Genomic DNA, 20,025 nt, shown 5'->3' on the forward strand with positions numbered 1-20,025 from the left:
CCCTAGACACATACCCGGCTCTCCTGCTGGGGGATCTGTCCTGCCCCTCATCCACCCTTCTTCCCTGCAGGTAAATCTACTCTTCCCTGGGCAGGCTCTCCTAGCAAACCCGTCAATGCCCTGCACTAACCCCTAGGCCAGCCAGCACTGTTAGCCTCGGGCAGGCCTTGCTCCTCAAAACAGCCCTTGAGGGGCGCCAGAAGGCCAATAGAGGGCCACGGCACCTTGCCAACAAAAGCTCGTCCCGGCTGGTCAGCCCTTCTGGTGGCAACTTGGATAAACGTTGGCATCTCTAAATGAAGGCAACGTGACACCTTTGGGGAGAAGGTGGGCGGAAAAGGGCCAGTGCCTCTCCCTTATCTGCCATGTAACTAAAAAAGTCAGAGGAGTTACAGAAAGCAAAAAAAGCCACTAGCAGGTGGGGAGAAACAAGCCCAGGGCAGACTGGCAGGAGAAGGGCCAGCCATCCTCCTCCGGGATGTTTCTTTGGACTAAGCCACTCACTGCCATGAGGCTGGGAACGGTATCAGAGGCACTGCCAGAAGGTTCCAAGGTATGTCCTGGCCTACCGAAAATGGCACACCCCTGCGACTGGCCGATTTGGGCCCTGTTCTCCCTGCACGGCGAGGTTTCAATCCCCTGGGTGAGCGCCTCTGCCAGCAGCCCACAGAACCACCTCTCCGCACAGCCAGGCTGTTCTAGGCCCACGTGTCCCTCTGCCAGGGAGAATCTGCAGGGTGAGTCTTAGGAGTAACCGCCGCATTCCCGGAACAATGGAGAGCCCTGGCAAGGAGAGCGCCAATTCTAATTTCACGAGGTGCCAAGAGAACATTATGTTTAACACACATACTGTAGGGGGGTCATGGGGGAGGCAGTACAGCACAGAGAAGACAAGTAGTGACTCTATAGCATCTTACTACGCTGATGGACAGTAACTGCAGTGGGGTGTGGGGTAGGGAAGTTCATTTGTTTTTAACCATTAAGCACTGGGTACCTAGACTAGATACCCGTCAGCAAATCAAACGAGGTAGCCGCGGTCCAGACTGCGTCGGGCCCCTGCGAAGCGGCTGGAGGTAGAGACTGAAGAGAGCAAGGAAGAAGTGAGCCCCTCAGTGACCCCGCCCGACACCTCACAGAGCAGGCCCGCAAGGTGGGGGGACTATCCCGCGTCACACACAGAGGAGGAACTTACAGACACTTAAATACATTTATGTTAATGTTCCCCGTGGTGGCCAAAATTATGACCTTGAAATTGCCTTTCTGGGCACGCACTCGGGTGGTACGTTTCACTGAGCCGTGCTCTTCCACAGCATGGTAAGGTCACACACTGACCCTGCTGAAATGTCACGACATGTCCGGAATTTCCTAGTTCTCTCAGCTGTGCCATTTATGCCCATAATTCCACCACGAGTATAACGCTCATGAAAAGGAAAGCAACCCTTGGCAAGAAAATGCACAGGAACCTCATATTTAGGTGTCAGGAACGGCTACTAACCCAAGAGCTTTCTCAAAAGAAAGTCACTAAGCTAAAAATAGCTGCAGATTGAGTCACCCGTTCAGTAGCACAGTTAACTTTTACATGCCCTTAGGAAAATACTGAAAGAAAGCTGGCCTCACCCATTAGCAAACTGCCCTGCAGAAAGAGTACTTGCTACTAGAGGCAGAATGGGTAAAGCACTTAGTAAACGCAAGCAAAACAGTTTACTCTATCACGAAGAAACCATTCACTCCATACTTGGGAAAAAACAAAAAATCATAAGCAAGCGATTCCTCTGTGGAGACCCTAGAATTTTCTGAGGACAGCCACTTACAGAAGATACATCAGAGCTCCAAACACTGTATTAAAAAACCTATACTGTAATTAAACTCTGTAATATCAAAAGTGAAACCTCAGTTTACTAGAACCCAGCAAACCCACGTGCCTGGCTTCCTGGGATTTTTAAGAGAAGGGTACAACTGAAGAGAGGAGCATCTCCAGATTTATGGCACAAAAGAAACTTTCAGTGCCTGACCTGGGAACAGTACGGATCCCACCCAGTCCCCTATGCCTGCACACAGGTTTCCACATGGAAGAAACTGGGAAGTGGGATGGAGAGCCAAGACCTAGTGCCCGGCACTAACCCTTGGCTGAAGAATCGCGGCCACCATGGAACTCACTATGACAACAAAGAAGAAAGTCTCACCCAGAGCTGCAACAGGAAAGGGCTTACAGCCACCCATAGTTACTGCGAAGATACAAAAACTGGAGTCCTGTTCCAGAGCATCCTGAGTTCCCAAACCTCCTTGTGCCAGATCAGAGTGGTCACCTGGCTCATACACACAGGCTGGGGACCTGCAATGACAGCAGTAACACGTGTGGCCATTATAACTGACTCCTGCCTCCCACCATGGCAGGCGTCAAGAGGTAGACGGGTGAGGGGGCCTGACCAACAGGGCGAGCCCCTTGCCCCTCCCCAAGAGCGGACACGCTGCCCCCTGGCCTGCTGGGCGGACCTGCGCTCAGCTGCTCCCCAATGACTAGCTCTGTTGGTTGAAACAGCTCCTCTCAGGGCTCAGCCACCAGACCCTTTAACACAGGCCTAGAAAGCAGGAGAGGTTCTGGGCTCCTTGCCCTTCGAGGCCAAGAGAAGGTTCTGGGGGCAAGGGTACACAGTGTGCATAGCATTTTAAGGCAAGCTTTTCGTGTTTCTCTTTTATAAATGAACCTTGGATGCTGTGAGTAGAAACAAGATCTCCTGCCAGCTTAGAACAGCAGGTTTAGAGGTCACATGGGTTTCACAGTGATAAGTGACCAAGTTAAGGAGACAAACTCCAACAGCTAAATGCAGACAAATATGAAAGACTGATTGGTGCTTGGGCCCTTAGCCTAAAAATGGAGAGAAGAGTACTGTGAAGGAGTCACCCATCTGGGCCTGAATAAGCAGCCCACTGCTGGGCCTGCATGGAGCCCATGCCCGGCCTCTGCCATCAGTCCCACTGATTCTGAGAGTTCAGAAGAGCCTTTTCCCCAACTTGCAGGTCACAACCCAAGTGGAAGGACCCAGAGGTGCCAGATTCTGGATGTTAGAAGAAGGAGGGAAACCCATTTGTATCTCCCTACTATTTGCTTCCAATGGCATCTGGGGTTATTCTCCCCTCTGAGCATGCTGTGCTGTGCATCTCTGGGCAGGTCACTTGCCCTCTCTGGGGACTCTGAAGCTTAACTTCAGAACCTATGTGGTATGATTGAACAAAAGATTTTAGAATTAGAAGTCCTGGGCTTGGCTTGAGTTCAGGTTCTGCCAACCAACCTTCAGTGAATTATCTAAGTTTCATGAAAGTTTGCTTTTTCTTCTATAGAATGGGGGTGGGAAGGTGCCATTACATGTTACTAAGGAAAAGAAGTTGATGAAGTTACATGGGTTAGAAAAAAAGCTTTATAATTATAAAATATCTGCAGAAACATTCAAGATAAGGCTTGTAAAATGCCTTGAGCTTTTTAGAGGAAAGTCACCTTATTAAATATTTCAAGAGTAGAGAAATGCTCGTTTGAAAGCAACAGCTAGGGAATTTTCACACACGAAGAGGATGGGAAATGGCCCCCCAGGCAGTCCTGAGCTTAGCTTTATCAAATCCTTCTACTGAGGACACTGAAATATTTAGAAATAAACATTCAAAAGCTCTAAGATGGAAAGCGCAGCCCTCGGGGTTGATATATGTTGGGGTCTTAGCTAAAGAGATTGCTTTTCCCAGTAAAGAGACAGTAGCAGGTTCATACCCTCGAGCGTTCCGTCCAACACAGACGCACTGTTCTAGGCCTGTCCCTCCGGCCTCCCACTGGGGAGCTCGCTCGCTCTCAGTCCTAAAAGCCTGAGGCTGAGTTCCAGCTGCCGCCCCGTATCGTCCAGCAGCCTCCTCCTTTGGTTCTTGTCTACACTTCCCTGTATTCGGTAGGCATTTGTTCCCAGTACCCACCTAGTCCACCTCTGCCCCACACCGCATGAATGCTCTAGAAAATACTCCACGCCCTGAAGGAGGTGTAGCTCACAGGGAGCAGAGAGATTCACTTCCTCTTTTGGGCTTTCCTCATGCATATGTGCATCCTGGGAGGCGAGGAGCCAGCCATCGAGGAAGATTATTTCGTAACAAATGAGAGAAATGCTTCTTCATAGTTGAGAAAGAGAGTGACCCCATTTCCTAAACACTGATTCACCTGTGTAAGTTGGACAACCTCATGGATAAAGCAGTGGTTTGTAAATAAGAGGACAGAACCCCCCACCAAAAGTGGGTTAATACTGCTGGCGGCGGGCCCCCTTCTGACAGTCCATCCCACTCCCCACGGGTCCCGAAGGCATCAGCTTCATTCTAAGCTCTGTGGGGACCATGGAAGACACGTAATACAGGGCATCTACGAAACCATTAGAAGACCGTGCAAACACATGTATAATTAAGTACGAAATCCTTAAGTACCAACCATAAATACTAGAGGAATCCAAACAAAGGAGGCAGAAAGAAGGAGGTGGACTCAGAGAGCTGGGGACCTAGGGGAAGAGATGGAACAGAGAGAAGGAAAGAAGGAGGGGTGGGTGCGGACATCAGGCCGGGCTCACAGGCTGAGCGAAGGCCGGGAGCGCTGGACAGTCGGAAGAAGGGCAGACAGGGCAAGTCACTGCGCAACGGAGCTGCAGACCTCAGCTTGGAAGGTGGCGCCGCACATGTGCCTCCTTGACAGCCCTCAGGGGCTGCCGTGTGCTCTGGCAGCAGGTGTGAGAATCATTTATCTGGTTACCAAGCCATAGGATGTTGGATGAGTATTGTCATTCACCATTTGAACACACTGCAAGGCCTCAATGGCATCCAAATAGTTTTGTACAACCTGCTGAACTACATAGGAATCTTCCTCTGGGGGCCCATCCCCGCCAAGCCCTAAAAATCATACCATTTCCCACCTTCTCATGTTGCAAATACCCTTTTCATAACAAGAAAATTTGCAAGTCTCATCTCTGTATAAAAATGATGGTTCAGACCCTTGTTATCCCTGTTGGTGATTCTGGTCTCTGCCCTTCTAATTCGATCCTCATGTGTAAATTCTACACAAGTTTAAATTTACCGTGTTGAGCATGCAGAAGGCACTGTGAACATTTATTGACTGAGTTTGTGGGGAAGGGCTAAGCAGCACCATTCTGATGCCTTGAGCAGGATTTTCTTATGAGATTATTACATCAGGCCGAGAGGTATAGGCCTGCATGAGCTCCTGCCATGCTACCATGGAGCGAGGGGAAAAGCTGAGTGTGACCTGGGCTGTCAGCAGCCTTTGGGTATTTTAAAGAACATCCTGAGGTTAGACAAATAATTATTCATTTAAATGAAAGTTTTCTACTTTCCATCACTCAGAGAAGCTATTGTCCCAATGCCAGACTTCTTTTACCCTTCTTCCTGTTTGTCTAAAGCACATCTTAGGTTCAAAGAGCTATAAATCTACTTCAGAAACTGTTCAGAAAGAAACAAAGAGAACTCAAAGCAAAGACAGGCTGTTTTAGGTACAGAAGGAAGGAAAGGTGCCGAAAAAGAAGGAAGGCAGAAATCGACCCATTCACTGCTGGCATTCAGGTAAATACTGAAATGCCATTAGAAGACTCTAAATTTCTGCTATTCGCTCTAAAATTCCTCTGCGAAAAAACCGTCTATGGCATTTTCCTACTGACATGAGCTTATATGATCCAGAAAATATAAGTTTGAATAGAGTTAATCCTAGGTTAACCTAGATTGAGATATTGGTGGAATTATAAAATAGGGATCCTTTTAACATCAGAGAAAAATGGAATAATTCCTCCTCAAATATCTGCAGTATTTGAAACAGGTTTGTGTAAACAGAACAATCATTACAAAAGATTTCTAATTCTCTGGGATGCTTTCTGTGGGTGTACGCTGATGGCAGGCGGTGGTGGGTAGTGAGGTCACAACAGGCTGAATAAATTCACAGGCTTTGGGGACAGACAGGTCTGGCCTGCCTTGCAACTCTACCACTTATTGGTTGTGTGACTTTGGGCAAGTTTCTGAACCTCCTTGCACCTATTCCCTTACCCATTAAATGGGGATAATAAAAGTGTCCTGCTAGTACATTAAAAATTAAAAACACAAACACTATGCTAACTTGGCAGTGGTGTGCTCACCAGAGAAGGCAAAGGAGGGGCTTCTTTTCTTTATCCGACACAGCTGGAAGCATCCAGTCAGAGGCAAATGTCTGGATCTTCAAAGCCCGGTGAGTCCAGCTCCCAGACTCGCCTATGAGTAAACACCACTCCCAATTCCATTTCACCATCTTCTACAGGCGACAAGTGTATCACGCACCTACACGCTCCTATCTCCACTGCACAACATTAGCTTCTCTCTCAGCCACCCAGAGAAAAGACTAAGTTTGAGAACCGCAGGTTAGGGGTCAAAGATCCTCATCATGGGGTCCGTACTGCTCTCTGGCTGATGCTAACAAGTCACCATAGCTTTAAAATGAAGGAATAAAACTGGATGATTGAAACAAATTCTATTTGTGTAATTCTAGAGTTTATTTAGTAAATGCTTGTGATTTAAATACATTACCTCAGCTACTCCTCACATATGTCATGAAAATGCCCCGGTGTTGACAGCAGAGACCAACTACGTAATTCACTGTTTACGAAGTGCATCCTCAGACATTACCTCATTTGGTTTGGTCTTTACAACAGTTCTATGAGTTATTATTAACGCAAGCAAGGACACTGAGGCCTAGGGACCCTCTCTGTGCCAGGCCCTCAGGAAGGCTCTAGGAACACAAAGATGTAAAGCCTCTATCTTCAAGGCCCTGCACAGGGTTGAGTGGTCCTGACTACTGAATGCTCTCTAAGGCCTCTCCCATCCAAAGAGAGCCTTCAAAAATTTTGCATTCCTCTTATAAGCTCTTCGGTGGCCAAGTCAAGATTTGTCTTGCAAGTTCAGTGCAACTTCCAGCTCTCTATGCAGTCAATAAATAGACTGATGGGTGATATTAATGACAGACCCAGGAGAAGGGACTATGTTTTCTAAATTAGGAAAAAATGCATTGGCTATAATCTTAGCGTTTTCCGTCATCTTACTATTTAGATGGGTACATTTTTCAATGTCACTGACAAGAGTGAGTGAGCACTTTATTTACTTGACGGGAACAGAGAAGGGAATTGCAGCCAGGGTGTTTGGAATCTGAGAAGCTGAAGTCTATAGTGTGAATGCAGCTCAGCCCACACAGGAAGCCAGCTGTGAGGGGTCAGCAGCTCTGAAAGCTTTAGTGAGAAGTGACCTCTGGCCCACGCTTGGGAGGTGGGGCAGAGGGTGGACAGGCTCCACCAAAGAGCCAGATGGCAGAGGTCCAGCAGAAAGAAGCCTCAAGGAATGTTGTCTGAACAAACAAGAGACTCCAGTACAATCACACAATCCTAGGAATACTGCGTTTCCATTTTAGCAGTAACGCCATAATGGAGACATTAAAAGGATACCAACCAAGACATGTGGAAATTTGCTAAAATGCTTCATTCCAAGTAAAGGGAGCAAAGCAAGGAAGAGAACATGTACAATATGCTACTGGTTAGATGGGAAAGAAAGAAATGGGCTAGAGGTAAGTACACACATTTGCTGGGACATGCACAAACCATCTCTGAAAAAATGCACACTAGCACCATTCTTGATTTCTGACGAGGAAGGCTTTTTATTTACTGTTACTGTTTACCATACCTTTGAGCATGAGCCAGTGTGAGTACACTACCTGTTCAAAAGTTGATCATTATCTCTAAAGGACAAAGTACCCAGTTTCTCCAACAAACTACAGGGGAAGAGAAGAAAGGGGAATGGACTGCAGTTGAAAACGACATTAATGGCAGAGCAGCCAGTCACAGTGTGACCCTTATCAGAGCCTTGATTCAAAAAAATTAATCTTAAGAAGAAAAGCACTTCTGGCATTTTTACACAATTGGAAATTTGAACAATGGCTGGATGGTCGATACAGTGATATGATGTTTGATGGATTTATAGATACAACTATATGACTAACTTCAGAATTAATGTGGGCTGGGGAAGCGGGTAGGAGTAAAGAGGAAATAGGTGTGGTCAGGGGCTGGTCATTGTTGACACTGGCGCCGGGTACATGGAGGTTTACTGTGTTATTCTTTCTACTTCTGTGTATCTTTCAGATTCCCATAATAGAAGCTAATAAATGAATGAATGATTATTTAGCAACAGTACAAACAGTCTCTGTAGTCGCCTAGGTTCAAGTCCACACCCATCTCTGAGCTACAGTCAAGCCTCCATTGTCCCTGGGATGATGAATCACTACGGCAAGTGAGTTTCAGGCGATCCCAGCCACAGCCCTTCTCGCAAGTGTGTCAGTCATCCAACTATCAATAGAAAACCTTCACTAACTCCAAAAGTAGACAGACAAAAACAACCAAAGAAATTACTAGGAAGGGTTCCTTTCTCTTCCCTCAGTGCGGACGGACACTTGGCTGCACATACAGACCGGCTCTCGTGAAGGCAGAACACCAGTGATGCAAACCAACTCTTCAGTTCCACTCGGTATTTCTAGTGCTCCACACACGGAAAGGAGCCTCCAGGACCCAAACATGACTGCAAACCTCTGTCTGCCTCACAGAGCTTAGGATTCCTCCCCTGGGGTTTTTCAAACCCAGGTGCTGGAGGCCCCTCTCAGGGAAGAAAACAGTCCTGACAGACCCCTTGGTGGGAGATCTTCAGTTTAACTGATTCTTAAATTTAAACTGAGTTACTTTTAGTCAATTATTATTTATCACACTGTTTCTTAAAATACACAAACGTAAAACTAGACATAAACTTCTTTGAGCACTTTTATAATTATGAAGCCCAAAACAACTGTACAAATAAATACAAAAAAAATTATGCAAACAGTAAGATTCAGGTGAAGGAAATGAGGCTGACGCCGTGTTTCAGACCTGAAATCCCAGGGACAACGGTGGTGCGTGCCCGCCTGGCCTGGCAGGTCCTGTGAGTGCCAGCCTTGCGCCTCTTGCTCAGCTGGGACCTCCATTTGCAGTGGTGTCGCTTGGCTTCCCCCGAGGCTACCTCATCTTCTCCATGCTCAGGCCATCTCTGTATTTTTCTCTATAGCCAGTTTACCTGGCTTCTGCTCATCAGAAATTCACACCAAATAGGGGGGGCCCTGAGGCTAGGTGGCTGGACCCTGAAATAATTAGGTCATCCTAATGATCCAGGACAGGCTTTTCAAATATTTCCAATTACCGTTAACATGAAACCAAAAAGTCTGAGTGTTGTTCATTTCCGGAGAACTCCAGGGACCTCAAGAATACATCCTTGGGCCTTGGATTCTAAGTACCCGTAAATGGAATGTCATGGAGCTACTGAGTAGAGTAAAAAGTGCTGTGGGGACTCAGAGGGGGGGTCACATTGTATCTCAGAAATGATACGAGCCACCACCTGACATATTAAATCAAGAATTAAGCATACACTTTGAAACACACATCACTGAAGGGCCTCACTTACTTCCAATTTGTTGCTGGGGTCCTGTCTCAGCCTCCCCGACTCTTTGTCCTTAAAACCACAAGATGGCACTTTGGACACGAACAAATCCAGACCCCACACAGTCAAAAACAACTCCCAATACCAGCTCATATCACCGTAAGACGCACACCTGCATATCGACGTGGTGTAGACCGTACGACCAAAACAAACTGTGCCCAGAGCTGGGCCACATGACGCCACGGCTAGGTTAGCTGAACTCAAGGAACGGCTAGGTCTCCCAGCCAGACAAGAGCCGGCGCTCCTTAAGGAAACTGAGAAAGGGGCCCCTCCCAGAACAGAATCCTCTACTTGAGGCCCTCTCAAACGCCACGTTCAAATCCCATAACCTCCACCTTTTTATCAATACACATACGTTCTGTTCAGAAGGTTGCTCTTTATTCTGAGATACGGACCTTCCCACATTTTTGGTGTTAAAATATCTTAAGTGATGGGAGATGATGGGGCTTTTTTATTTCTTCATTTGAAAGAATCAGAGTTTGGCAGCCCTATGTTGGACTTCCTGATTTGTCTTTCCTGTCAGTCCTGTCAGACCCCTTGGTGGGAGATCTTCAGTTTAACTGATTCTTAAATTTAAGAATTTTACATTGACAAGACTAAACAGCGCCCATACATGCCCAGAGTGGGTGTGAACAAATGGGGGCACTTTTTCAAAGCTTCTCTCTCCTTTACCCCTGAGAATGGAAAAAGTGTACCGGATAACTCCGTCTCTGGTTCAGCGGATGGGTACTGTGGACTCCCAGCACCAAGCAAAGACCAGAAAGTAGTAACTCCAGACTAGCTGACTAACATCTTGAAGATCTAATTCAAGTTCAAGGTGACTCTAAATTAGACTCGCAGGTAAATAAAAATGAGATGAAGATTGAAGAAAAGAGAAACAAAATAACCGGCAAGATCTGGGAGCTGCAGATGATCCTACAATCATGCTTAAATAGTGTGGTTATATAAAACATAAGCGCAGCCATAGTGAATTCAAATATCAAGAACCCCGAAACTCTCTTCTTAGAGACAAAATCAGAGAAAGCTTAGCAAGGCAGTGTCAGGTTCAGACCTTGGAAATGGTAAAGTGATTGGGAGAAGTTGGGAAACGCTATTAAGGAGAGCAACAAAAGTTATATTCCCAAATGTTGGTTTGGGAAAGACACTTCAGAGGGGCAGGTGGGAGAGCTGGTTTTTCCTGGGGTGAGGGAAAAGAAGGGGTGGGGTGCTTAAGCTATCCAAACCGGAAGTCCCGTGATGAAGGTAGGGTTCCCTTCTGATGCCCGAGGGCGAGGACAAAGAGCCAGTGCTGAGGGGCAGGAGGCAGGGTTAGACGTGGCATGGACACCTGTGTATCCGAATGGCCAGGAGCCTTCTCTGGGGACCAGAGGAAACACAGCTTGCTTTCCCCGACAATTCCAGCACCTTCTGCCCACAGGGCAAAGCTAAGGGCCCTAGGTCCAATGCTCCTCACTCTCCCTTCATAGGACGACCTTTAGGAGAAGCTCTCTGCCTCATCTGGCCTCTTCCCAGGCTTAGAGCTGCAGGATGTAGAGAAGAAAAATATTTACCCCCAAGTATCCACACAATGCTTTAGGATCTCCCTGTGAAGCTGTTGTGTAAATAAGACTGGTTCTTAGCATCCTTAGAAACAGAAAACTTATCTAAAATAGACCACGTCCATAAAAAATGATGCTGAAGCTCTTTCCATATTGCCAAAAAATATTAAGTAATAGAAAAGGTTCCAAATAGCGTGTGTAGTATGGTACCGTTTGTATAAAAGGGAACAGGATATTCATAATGATTTGTTAATAGATACATAACATACCTCGGCTGTGCATGGAATACCTCTGGGGGATGAAGAAATCAGTAACACTGGTTGCTTCTGAGGGACAAGATGAGGGGGCAGGAGTTAAGGGTGGATAGAAATGTATTTACTGTCTAACTTTTTGTGCCTTTCGAATATTTTCTCTTGTAAATACATCACCTATTTTTAAAATTTGAATTAAGAGCATTAAAGCTTCAAAAATCTAAAATAAAAACAAAATAGTCTTTATGCAGCAAACCAACCATGCTTGTTAATCGGGGCAGCTGTGTTGCTGGCACACACCAGATGCTCAGTTTGTTGAACTTAATGAACCGCCACTTAAAGACAACAAAAAGAAGATCAAAACCAGGCAAACCCAAGGGTTTCAGTGTTCCAATTCTCTAATAAGCTCTTTACCCATCTGCTACTTAACTACTGTAGAAGATCAGAAAATGAGTCCTTGTGAACAAACCCTGCACTCAACTGGGTCCAGTACCCAGCGTCACGGGTAACAGAGGTCTGATCATCTCTCCACGCCAGCCATTTTATAGCTGGAAAACATGTAATCCAAGACATGATGCCCAGGAACCAAGACTATTACAAAAATAATGTGCAGATATGAAAACAACCCTTCGTGGAGATAATGCCAGCATCTATGATCTCAACACAGGAACAGCAGCATGAAGTTAAGAATGTCCATGCACTGACCAAAAACGTTGCAACAAGAAAAGCTGCTGTGCAATCCTAACGCCGGACCACATCAAGAAGCAGCCTGAGCTTCCAGGGCTCTGCTCCTGAGGGCGCTTTAACCCCCGATGAAACAGGAAGGCTTCTGCACTTCAGGCTCCAGTCATCTCTGCACTTAACTTGTCTCAAAACCCACATGGCAAAAATGAGAATACTGCAAATGGTAGGTCACAGCAGAAAGTCTGCCCCATCGACTTCCATCATATTGGAAGTCTCTTTGGGCTAGGGCTTTTCAAAGAGGCAGGTGTTAGGCAAAAAATAAGAGACTCCACCCTGTCTTCCATAGGATCAAAGAACTTGTTTGATGCTCTGGGCAGGTGCTCTGGGCAGGGACAGTGGGGAACCACTGTCCTCTTGGGTGGGTGCTGCCAGAGATTACCAGGAGAAAGGTGTAAGTGCACGAAGTGAGGAATAACAGCAAATGAGAGGCCCTTTCGCCAAGATGTTATGAGAAAAGAGAGCAAGATAAAAAGGGACTCACATCAACACACAAGGAAACTAAAACAATTATTCTAAGATGGCTGAGCTCTAGTCCATCCTAAACAAAAAACCAAACTCAGAATCAATTCTTAAGAAGGTGTCAATGAATAGTAATAATCCTTGGCTCATTCTAGAAAACATAAAAACAGAGAAGGGAAAACCAAAGGTGACCAATTCCTGCAAGAAATAAAGATGACAGGTATCTTCTAATTAGAAAGGGAATTGCCAGCAAACTGAGAATAGATATTTATCCAAACCGTGAAGGTGATAACGGAGACAAAGGTAAAAGTAGAAAGAAAGGGGAATTTCCCAACTAAAACAAGAGGAAAAGACTATTTCATTGCACTTGCCATCTGGTTTACTTCAAACTCACGAAAAGAACAGGAAAAATGCAGAAAAAAACAGTGAACAAGCTAGATTACCAGCACAAATCTGTCACACGCTTGTGTTTCTGCCAGGCACTTGGTACTCCCCCTGCTCGAATGACTAAGTAACTGGCTTAAATGCATTTGACACCCGATCCCTGAACTTCCGAAAAGCACTTAATACCGTGGCTCATGAAATGTTAATCTAAAAATGTTCATCCATTTATAATCAAGCTGCATCACAGTGACAACTGAGAAGGAGGGCCGAACAGAGGGAAGAGATATCTGGAAGGATGCCGTGGAGATTGGTACCATCAGGGACTTTATCACTTTGAGGGTTTTTTTCCCCTCCTTTAAAAGAGAATAAAAAAGATTTGGAGTCTAAAAAGAGTGTAATTGCAAGGAAAGGACCAACAAGGAAATGAACTGCCTGTTTCAATAAAAGACAGGGAAAAAATGTAACGTGACTTGGAAAACCCCACAGATGTCTGTGCTACAGTGAGATTTGGAATATGTTTACGAACTGGAGGAGAGGAGGTAGGAAAAAAAATGAATTCCTGATAGAAAATACTGGGTGGTAGATAGGAAGAAAAACTGTGTAAAGGCAACAGAATGATATATTTAGCAAATCTACAGTGGTTATTATGTGCCGGGCACTGTTCTCAATGCTAAAGATACAATAATTCTTGTAAACCTCAGAAACAACCTTCTAATCTAAGTACCACTATTATTCCTGTTTCAAAGGCGAGCAAACAAAAGCATGGGAGAGATTAAGTAACTTGCCCAAGGTTATACCCAGCAAGAAGTAGGGCTGGGATTCAAATTCAGGCTCTCTGGCACCCAAACCTATGCTCTTAACCTCACTAGACTCCTTAGAATTTAAACACCGAGAGTGAGATAACTAGGCTGGGAGTGAAATGCCAGTCATGCACCAGCTAGATCCGGGGTCAACATGGCTCTGTGATGACCAGTCAGCCTGTGACCTCCCCAGGCCTTAGTTTCCTCATCTGTGGAGATTAGATGAGCTCTGTCTAAGGGGTCTTCAGCTCTAAAATCTCTAAATCCATGCTGGCAATCAGCAGTATATGGACTGGTTTGCTTTCAGACTGGTTATTCAAAGGTTAATTCATCCTCAAATAACCAGCCAGTTGTGTTAAGGTTCTTTCTCTGCCTCCTGACCTTCATTTCCGACGACTATGATGTCCAATCTATTCAGACATATGGCAGACGGTAGTGAAAGAGCTAATACACTGCTTCTCTTTCAGACTCAATGCAGTTGTAACAAAATGGCCCTCAATAAGCTCTGGGCCCAGATTACTGTACAGTCAAATGTACCCAAACTTACAGTCTCCCAAGGCCCCTCTCAGGAGCCTGTTCTGGGAACCTGCCTTTGCATCTGGTTAGTGGAATGCAGGTGACAAACTTGCACACTGAGATGGAGCCACCAAAAGAAAGGCAGCTCATTGGTAGTTCAAATTAAGGAATTTCATGATGACTAAATAAACCTTATCTTCTTGGTATAGTTCATTTTCTTTGCTAACACCCACTCTGGAGAGCTGAAACCACAGAATTCATTATGGGCGAATTCAACTGCTCCTTCCAAACTAACAGACCCGGAGAAGTACCCTTCTGAAGCCAGGCATTAAGGGCCACGCAGCGTGCTTCTGTGAGTGGAGGAGGGCCTTACAGGTGGGTCATGCGGTCCTCCCTTGGGAGTCCTTTCTAAGCATCCCGAACAGGTGCCTGTCATCTGGCCTCTGCCAGGGCACTTCCAAGGTCGAGGCTCCGGCGGGCAGACGCCCGTGCTGTTGGACAGCTGTCGCTGCGGGGAAAGCTCACAAAGCGCCTAGGACGGTGTCCAGCGCCGGACGAGCTCAGTAAGTGCGCCTCCAGGTGCGTCAAAAGCTGCCTCCCTATGACTTGAACCCATCGGTCCTGCGTGCGTCCCTGTAGCCCAGAAACGCAGAGGCCTCTCGGATATGTGGGGGTGTCATCAGGCCTTTTGGCCCTCTCCTTCCCGGTGCGGATCCCGGACCTCCGTCACCAAGCCTGGGCCGGCAGAACCCCCTCCCCAGACCCCAGAGGTCCCAAGAGTGCGCACCGACGGAGGGATGGCAGGCAGGGAAGCCGCAGTAGGGGATGGCCCCAAATTGGTACCTGGGGCAGGAAGCGACAAAGGGCTTTCCGGAAGGCGTGTCCCACCCGCAGAGGCCCAGGTTGCCTCCCTCCGCGCCACTGGGCGAGCCGGCACTCGGGACCCCCGTGGCGCCAGGTGACAGGGCCGGGAGATATGCGGCGCGCGGGCAGCGGCGTGACGGGCCGAGCCACGACGGGGACATCTGGGCTCAGGGATTTGTCTTGAGCGATACGGCGCACGATCCCGGCTTAGCGGAGCTCACTCGGCCGCGGCTTTACCTGCGCGTGGTTGACTACAGCGGCCCAGCTCGCCCGCAGTCCAGTTGCCGTAGCTCCGCGGCTGCCGGCGGAGCTCATGGAAATGCAGCCGGAACCCTTTGCCAGGGCAGCTCCCGCCGCTACCGGCCCCGCCCAAGCAACTGCCGCCACGCCCCTGACAACGGCTTCTGCCACGCCCCTAGCCGCTAGAGCCCGCCTGTTCATTGGGCTGCCCAGCCGCTGCTCTACTAGCCCCGAAGGGTAGCCCATTGGTTAGCGGAGATGCTCCTCAGAGTGGAGGCGGAACCTTTGGCGAAAAGCTCCTCGACAATTGGTTACTTTTGACGTCTGTGGCCGGAGAGCCAAGACGCTATTGGGTCATGCCTCTTAGAGGGGGCGGGGAAAACGGAGGAGGGCTAGAAGATGGGTCGAGTTTGATGTTGATGGGGGCGGAGTACAGAGAGGGAGGCAATTGTGACCGCAGGCTGGTCTGGGGGCTGGGGAAGCTCAGGTGTCGTCTGGAGTTGGGAAAAGGAAGGCTGGCTGGTAGCTCACCTGCGGGGTCCGATGGCTCCAGGGCGACCGATTGACGCATCTATAGCCCAGGACACGGGGTGAAATGGGCTCGTGCCCCGGGAGAGAGAAGGAGGATAGAGTCACCAGGCCGCAAGGAGAGGAAAGGTTGGGGAGACAGCGGCCAACGGCCTCTGGCCCCTTCCAGCTAGGGGAGGGTGGTGGGGACTTGCCGAGTAGTGTGAACCCCAGTTAGTGTCTTTTCAGCCCTTAAGACGACCCTCACCCAATTAGAGGCAGCCTGGAAGCATGTAGCCTTTGGAGTCAGACCTAGAATGGATTCGCCTGTTGGCAGGCACAGGTCGCATGGCCGTGAACAAGTCACCTAACTTCTGGGCATACACCCTGATTGCTTCATTTGGCAACTGGGAGTAACAGTAGTAGTTGATGAGAAGATTAAATAACCCCGGTAAACACTAACAATGCTTGGCACTCAGTAGGCATTCAACCACAACTCGTTCGTTCCCCACCTACTGACTACAACCAGTCCTTGGAACCAGGCCACCTTCAAGATTCTGTCAGCCTGAAAATGCTTTTGCAATGGCATATGCCTTACCAAGTCAGTCAGATGCTTGGCTGACTTGCAATGCAACTCCTTTAGGGGTCCTACCAGGGCACAGTAGAGCTGGAAGCCAGAGAGCAGGGCATGAGACGGGAAGGGCAATTTTGCCAGAGAAGAAAAGTGGTGTTAGTAACCATGTTAAATTTTTCCCAATACATTTCAGGATTATGACAAGGAAAAAGTGAAGCTTCCTTTATCCTGTGGACCCATCCAAGTGTCCAATGGCTCAAGTTCCACGGAGTGTAACCAAATAACCCTTTGAAGGCTGATTAGCCCTGGACCAGAAACCACTGCATCTGTCTGGGACTCTTGAAGCCCATTTCTCTTTCTGGAGATGTGGGTATCCTAGAGTGTAAACAGAAATAGCCTGTTAGACCTGAATTTAGCCCAGACCCTTTGAGGCAACCCACACTTGTGGTGGTCCACGATAGAGGAGAAAGAATCCATTGCCACTGCTGTCATTTTCATCCAGTTGTCACGTTACCTTAAAAAAAAGTTCCCATCAGCATTTATTTATCCCACTATATTTCCGTTCATCTTGGGAAAGAAAATGAAAGGCTTTGGAAGCAAAGGATTTTAGTGAAGGACCAGCATAGTTCTGACTCCTGGTGTTAAAACAGGTTAGGCTTCCAGAAAAGAGCTTTAGATGTGTTTCCATTGAGAGAGAGAGAGAGAGAGAGTGTGTGTGTGTGTGTGTGTGTGTGCGTGTGTACCCCCTTGGTTCTGCTCCACAGTTTTCCAGTTCTTGTGTCTTTAAGTGGTACTGCTTAGTGACCATACATATGTCTGCACGTGTGCTAGAGAAACAGGCCTGGCCCTGTGCAGATTTGTTCCTGCATGTGTTTGCTAAAGAACTGAGATGTCTTATTAGGCCCTGGCGGGCATGAAGTGGCTCCTGAGATCAGAGAGGATTTCTCCAGCTTTATTTGGGACTGCAGAAAGCAGCTGTTAGGAGGAGAGTACAGATGGCCTTACCATTGTGCAAATGGATTTTTCCCCCACGTCAGGTACATAGGTTCAGCCTAGAGTCCCAGAAAGAGGCGTCTATCCAATCCAGGAATTCTCAAACACAACTGTGTCAGAGACTCCAAGAGAGTCTCATAATAAGCACACCAAGAGGAGGAGGAGGAAGGACAGGATGCGCACCTCTCCCTGCAGCTCTGCCTGGCTGGAATACTGACCCATGACCATTTGCAGTACCCAGAACTGTTTCCCTATTTGTCTCTGGTTTCTGCTTCCTCCCCTCTGCTCTGGCTCTCGCCATATTCTGTTGAATCGGATGATTTCATTCTATCGAGCATTTCTATGGGAGGCCATCTAGGAGAGAGAATGGGCTCATTTTTTGCCTTCAAGTTTAGTAGCCGGTTGGGATTGACGATTTGGTGAGGCTTGGCCTAGAATCATTGGTGGGTAAGACACGGCTCTGAAGCACATTTCTGAAAGCATGAGAGTCCTTTGTTATAAAGAGAATGAGGAAGAGGGTGTGCACCCACTTACATTCGGGAAAGGCTAATGCTGCAGGACTTAACTAAAGTAGATCTGGCCCTAACCTCACCTGGGGCCCTCTCAGCAGGATTTCCTAACCCTGAACAACCCAAGGTTCTCTGGAAGACAGGAAGCAGCAGAGGTCAGAGCAGATACTGTGCAAAATCAGTGATTCCCGTAGTTTGTCCTCTTCATTGCTCTGTATCTTTAGGGGCTGGTTGAGAGCAACTGGCTTTGGTGCCTCCACTGCTGGGGCTTGAACCCCTGTTCTGCCCTTCTGAGTCTTGTGACCTTGGGCAAGTACCACACCTCCCCGTGGCCCCATTTTCTTCCATAAAATTCAGATGACAGCAACTGTGCCTCCCTCTTGGGGAGCAGTTAGGAACAAACGAGTTAGCAGTTGTAAAGCACATCAAACAGTGCCTGGCGTGTACTTAGCTCTTAATAGATGTTTGCATAGTTATTCCAGGAGCCCATTGAAGAACCTTTCTCTAAGGTGCTAACTCCTAAGTTCTGTCTCTCAGATATAGTGATCACAGGAGTCAGGATTTGTGTTCATATAGGCTTTATTTTTTAGTATAGTTTTAGATTCACAGGAAAATTGGGCAGAAAGTACAGAAAATTCCCATTTACCCATCTTCCCAACACACACGGGATTTTTCCTGCTAGCAATATCTACCATGGGGATAGGAACTTCTGTTTTGGAATACCTTCCCAAAAAAGGGTTCAGAGCACTGAGTTAAGGTTTTTGAGTCTAGGCTTCCTCAACATAATCACTGTGAAATGTGAAGGGATGTGGTTCAGGATAGTAATAAAAGCGGCAGCCTGGATGTTCATGAAATTCCCCTTAAGGCCTGAAATGGCACAGGCTCTGAGGAATCCAAAATTGTCATGTTACTGTCACATCCAGGGCTGCCTGCATGTAAAGTCTAGGCAGTGAGTTCAGAAAGCCCCATGGCCAGACTTCCTGGCTATAGCTTCCTATGGATAAGGGAGATGAAATTTGTTTAGAAGCGCTAAGTCCTGGCACACAATAGTTCCACCTAGACAAACTGATGAAATTCAAGGGTTTGGCTGCTTTTGTTATGAGAAAAAGCTTCCTGCTGGCTATTCAAAGCAATGACGAATAATAAGCTTGTCTATCATTTGGCTGCTTCCTTAAACCTGCATGTGAAGTTGTCTGTAATAGAATCATGTGATGGCTTTATGCCCAGGAAAGTCCTGGTTTATGTCCACTGTCTTGGCAAAAATTTTAATAATGCCCCCTTTTCACCCTCAAATGGTCTTAATTTGGATGATAGTATATATATATATATATATATATAGTAATATTTATACTTACATACATGGGACCCAGCCCTGAAAATGCTATGGAACACACACACACACACACACACGCACACACACACGTGAAAAGCTGTTCCAGCCATGTAATCAGATAGATAGCAGTGTCAGACAGGTGACTGATAAAGATGATTTCATAGTCACCAAGCATTCCTCTTCGTGATGTCATCCTTAATTAGGGTAATAAAAATTGAGTTCATGCTATCAACGTAACAGGAGCCAATAAAACTTGTGCATTTAACAAGTGTATCACACGCCCTTTCCTGTATAATTTCATGTTACTGAGCTATTTTAAAGCTGTTTACATTCTACCAGAGATCTCTATATTGTCTTACCATATATGGGAATTAATTAACAGAACAAATATTTTTACTGTGCAGAGACATATAGTACTAGAGAGATAAAACTGGAAGCCAAAGTCCCATCCCTGTATAGGACAAAGGGGAATACTTAAAGAGACCGTTGAAAGGACTGAGCAGTAAGCAGTAGAGGGTAATAATGTCATAAACAATTATTCAGAGGTGGGAACAATTTCTTCTGATTTAGATTCTTGGCGATTGAAGAATCTTGGTCCCTGAAGGTCCCGGGGGGCCCAAATTGGGGTTGGGGGCTGTGGCATGGCATTCCAGGCAGGTGAGGGTAACAGGAGCAGAGGCCTCTAAGTGGAAGAGCACAGATTGGTTTGTCCAGAGCAGAGTCGGGGTGCACTCCCCTGCTTGGTGTGGGGTTCCCAGCAT

The 20,025-nt window shown here is 47.1% G+C and overlaps 1 protein-coding gene across 2 annotated transcripts in view; it reads right to left on the reverse strand.

Moving 5' to 3' along the window:
• Positions 1–15,500, reverse strand: part of ABHD2 (abhydrolase domain containing 2, acylglycerol lipase) — a 95,134-nt gene extending 79,634 nt beyond the window's left edge. Inside the window, exon 1 of one of the 2 annotated variants that reach the window (XM_037000697.2) lies at positions 15,346–15,500. The gene's annotated coding sequence lies outside the window, so the exon portion shown is untranslated. The remainder of the gene's footprint in view (positions 1–15,345) is intronic. The other variant, XM_037000698.2, reaches the window with a different exon arrangement.
• Positions 15,501–20,025: the final 4,525 nt, after the last annotated feature.

This window comes from Manis javanica, chromosome 18 (genome assembly GCF_040802235.1).
Source record: "Manis javanica isolate MJ-LG chromosome 18, MJ_LKY, whole genome shotgun sequence".
In the NCBI taxonomy this organism is placed as follows: Eukaryota; Metazoa; Chordata; class Mammalia; order Pholidota; family Manidae; genus Manis; species Manis javanica.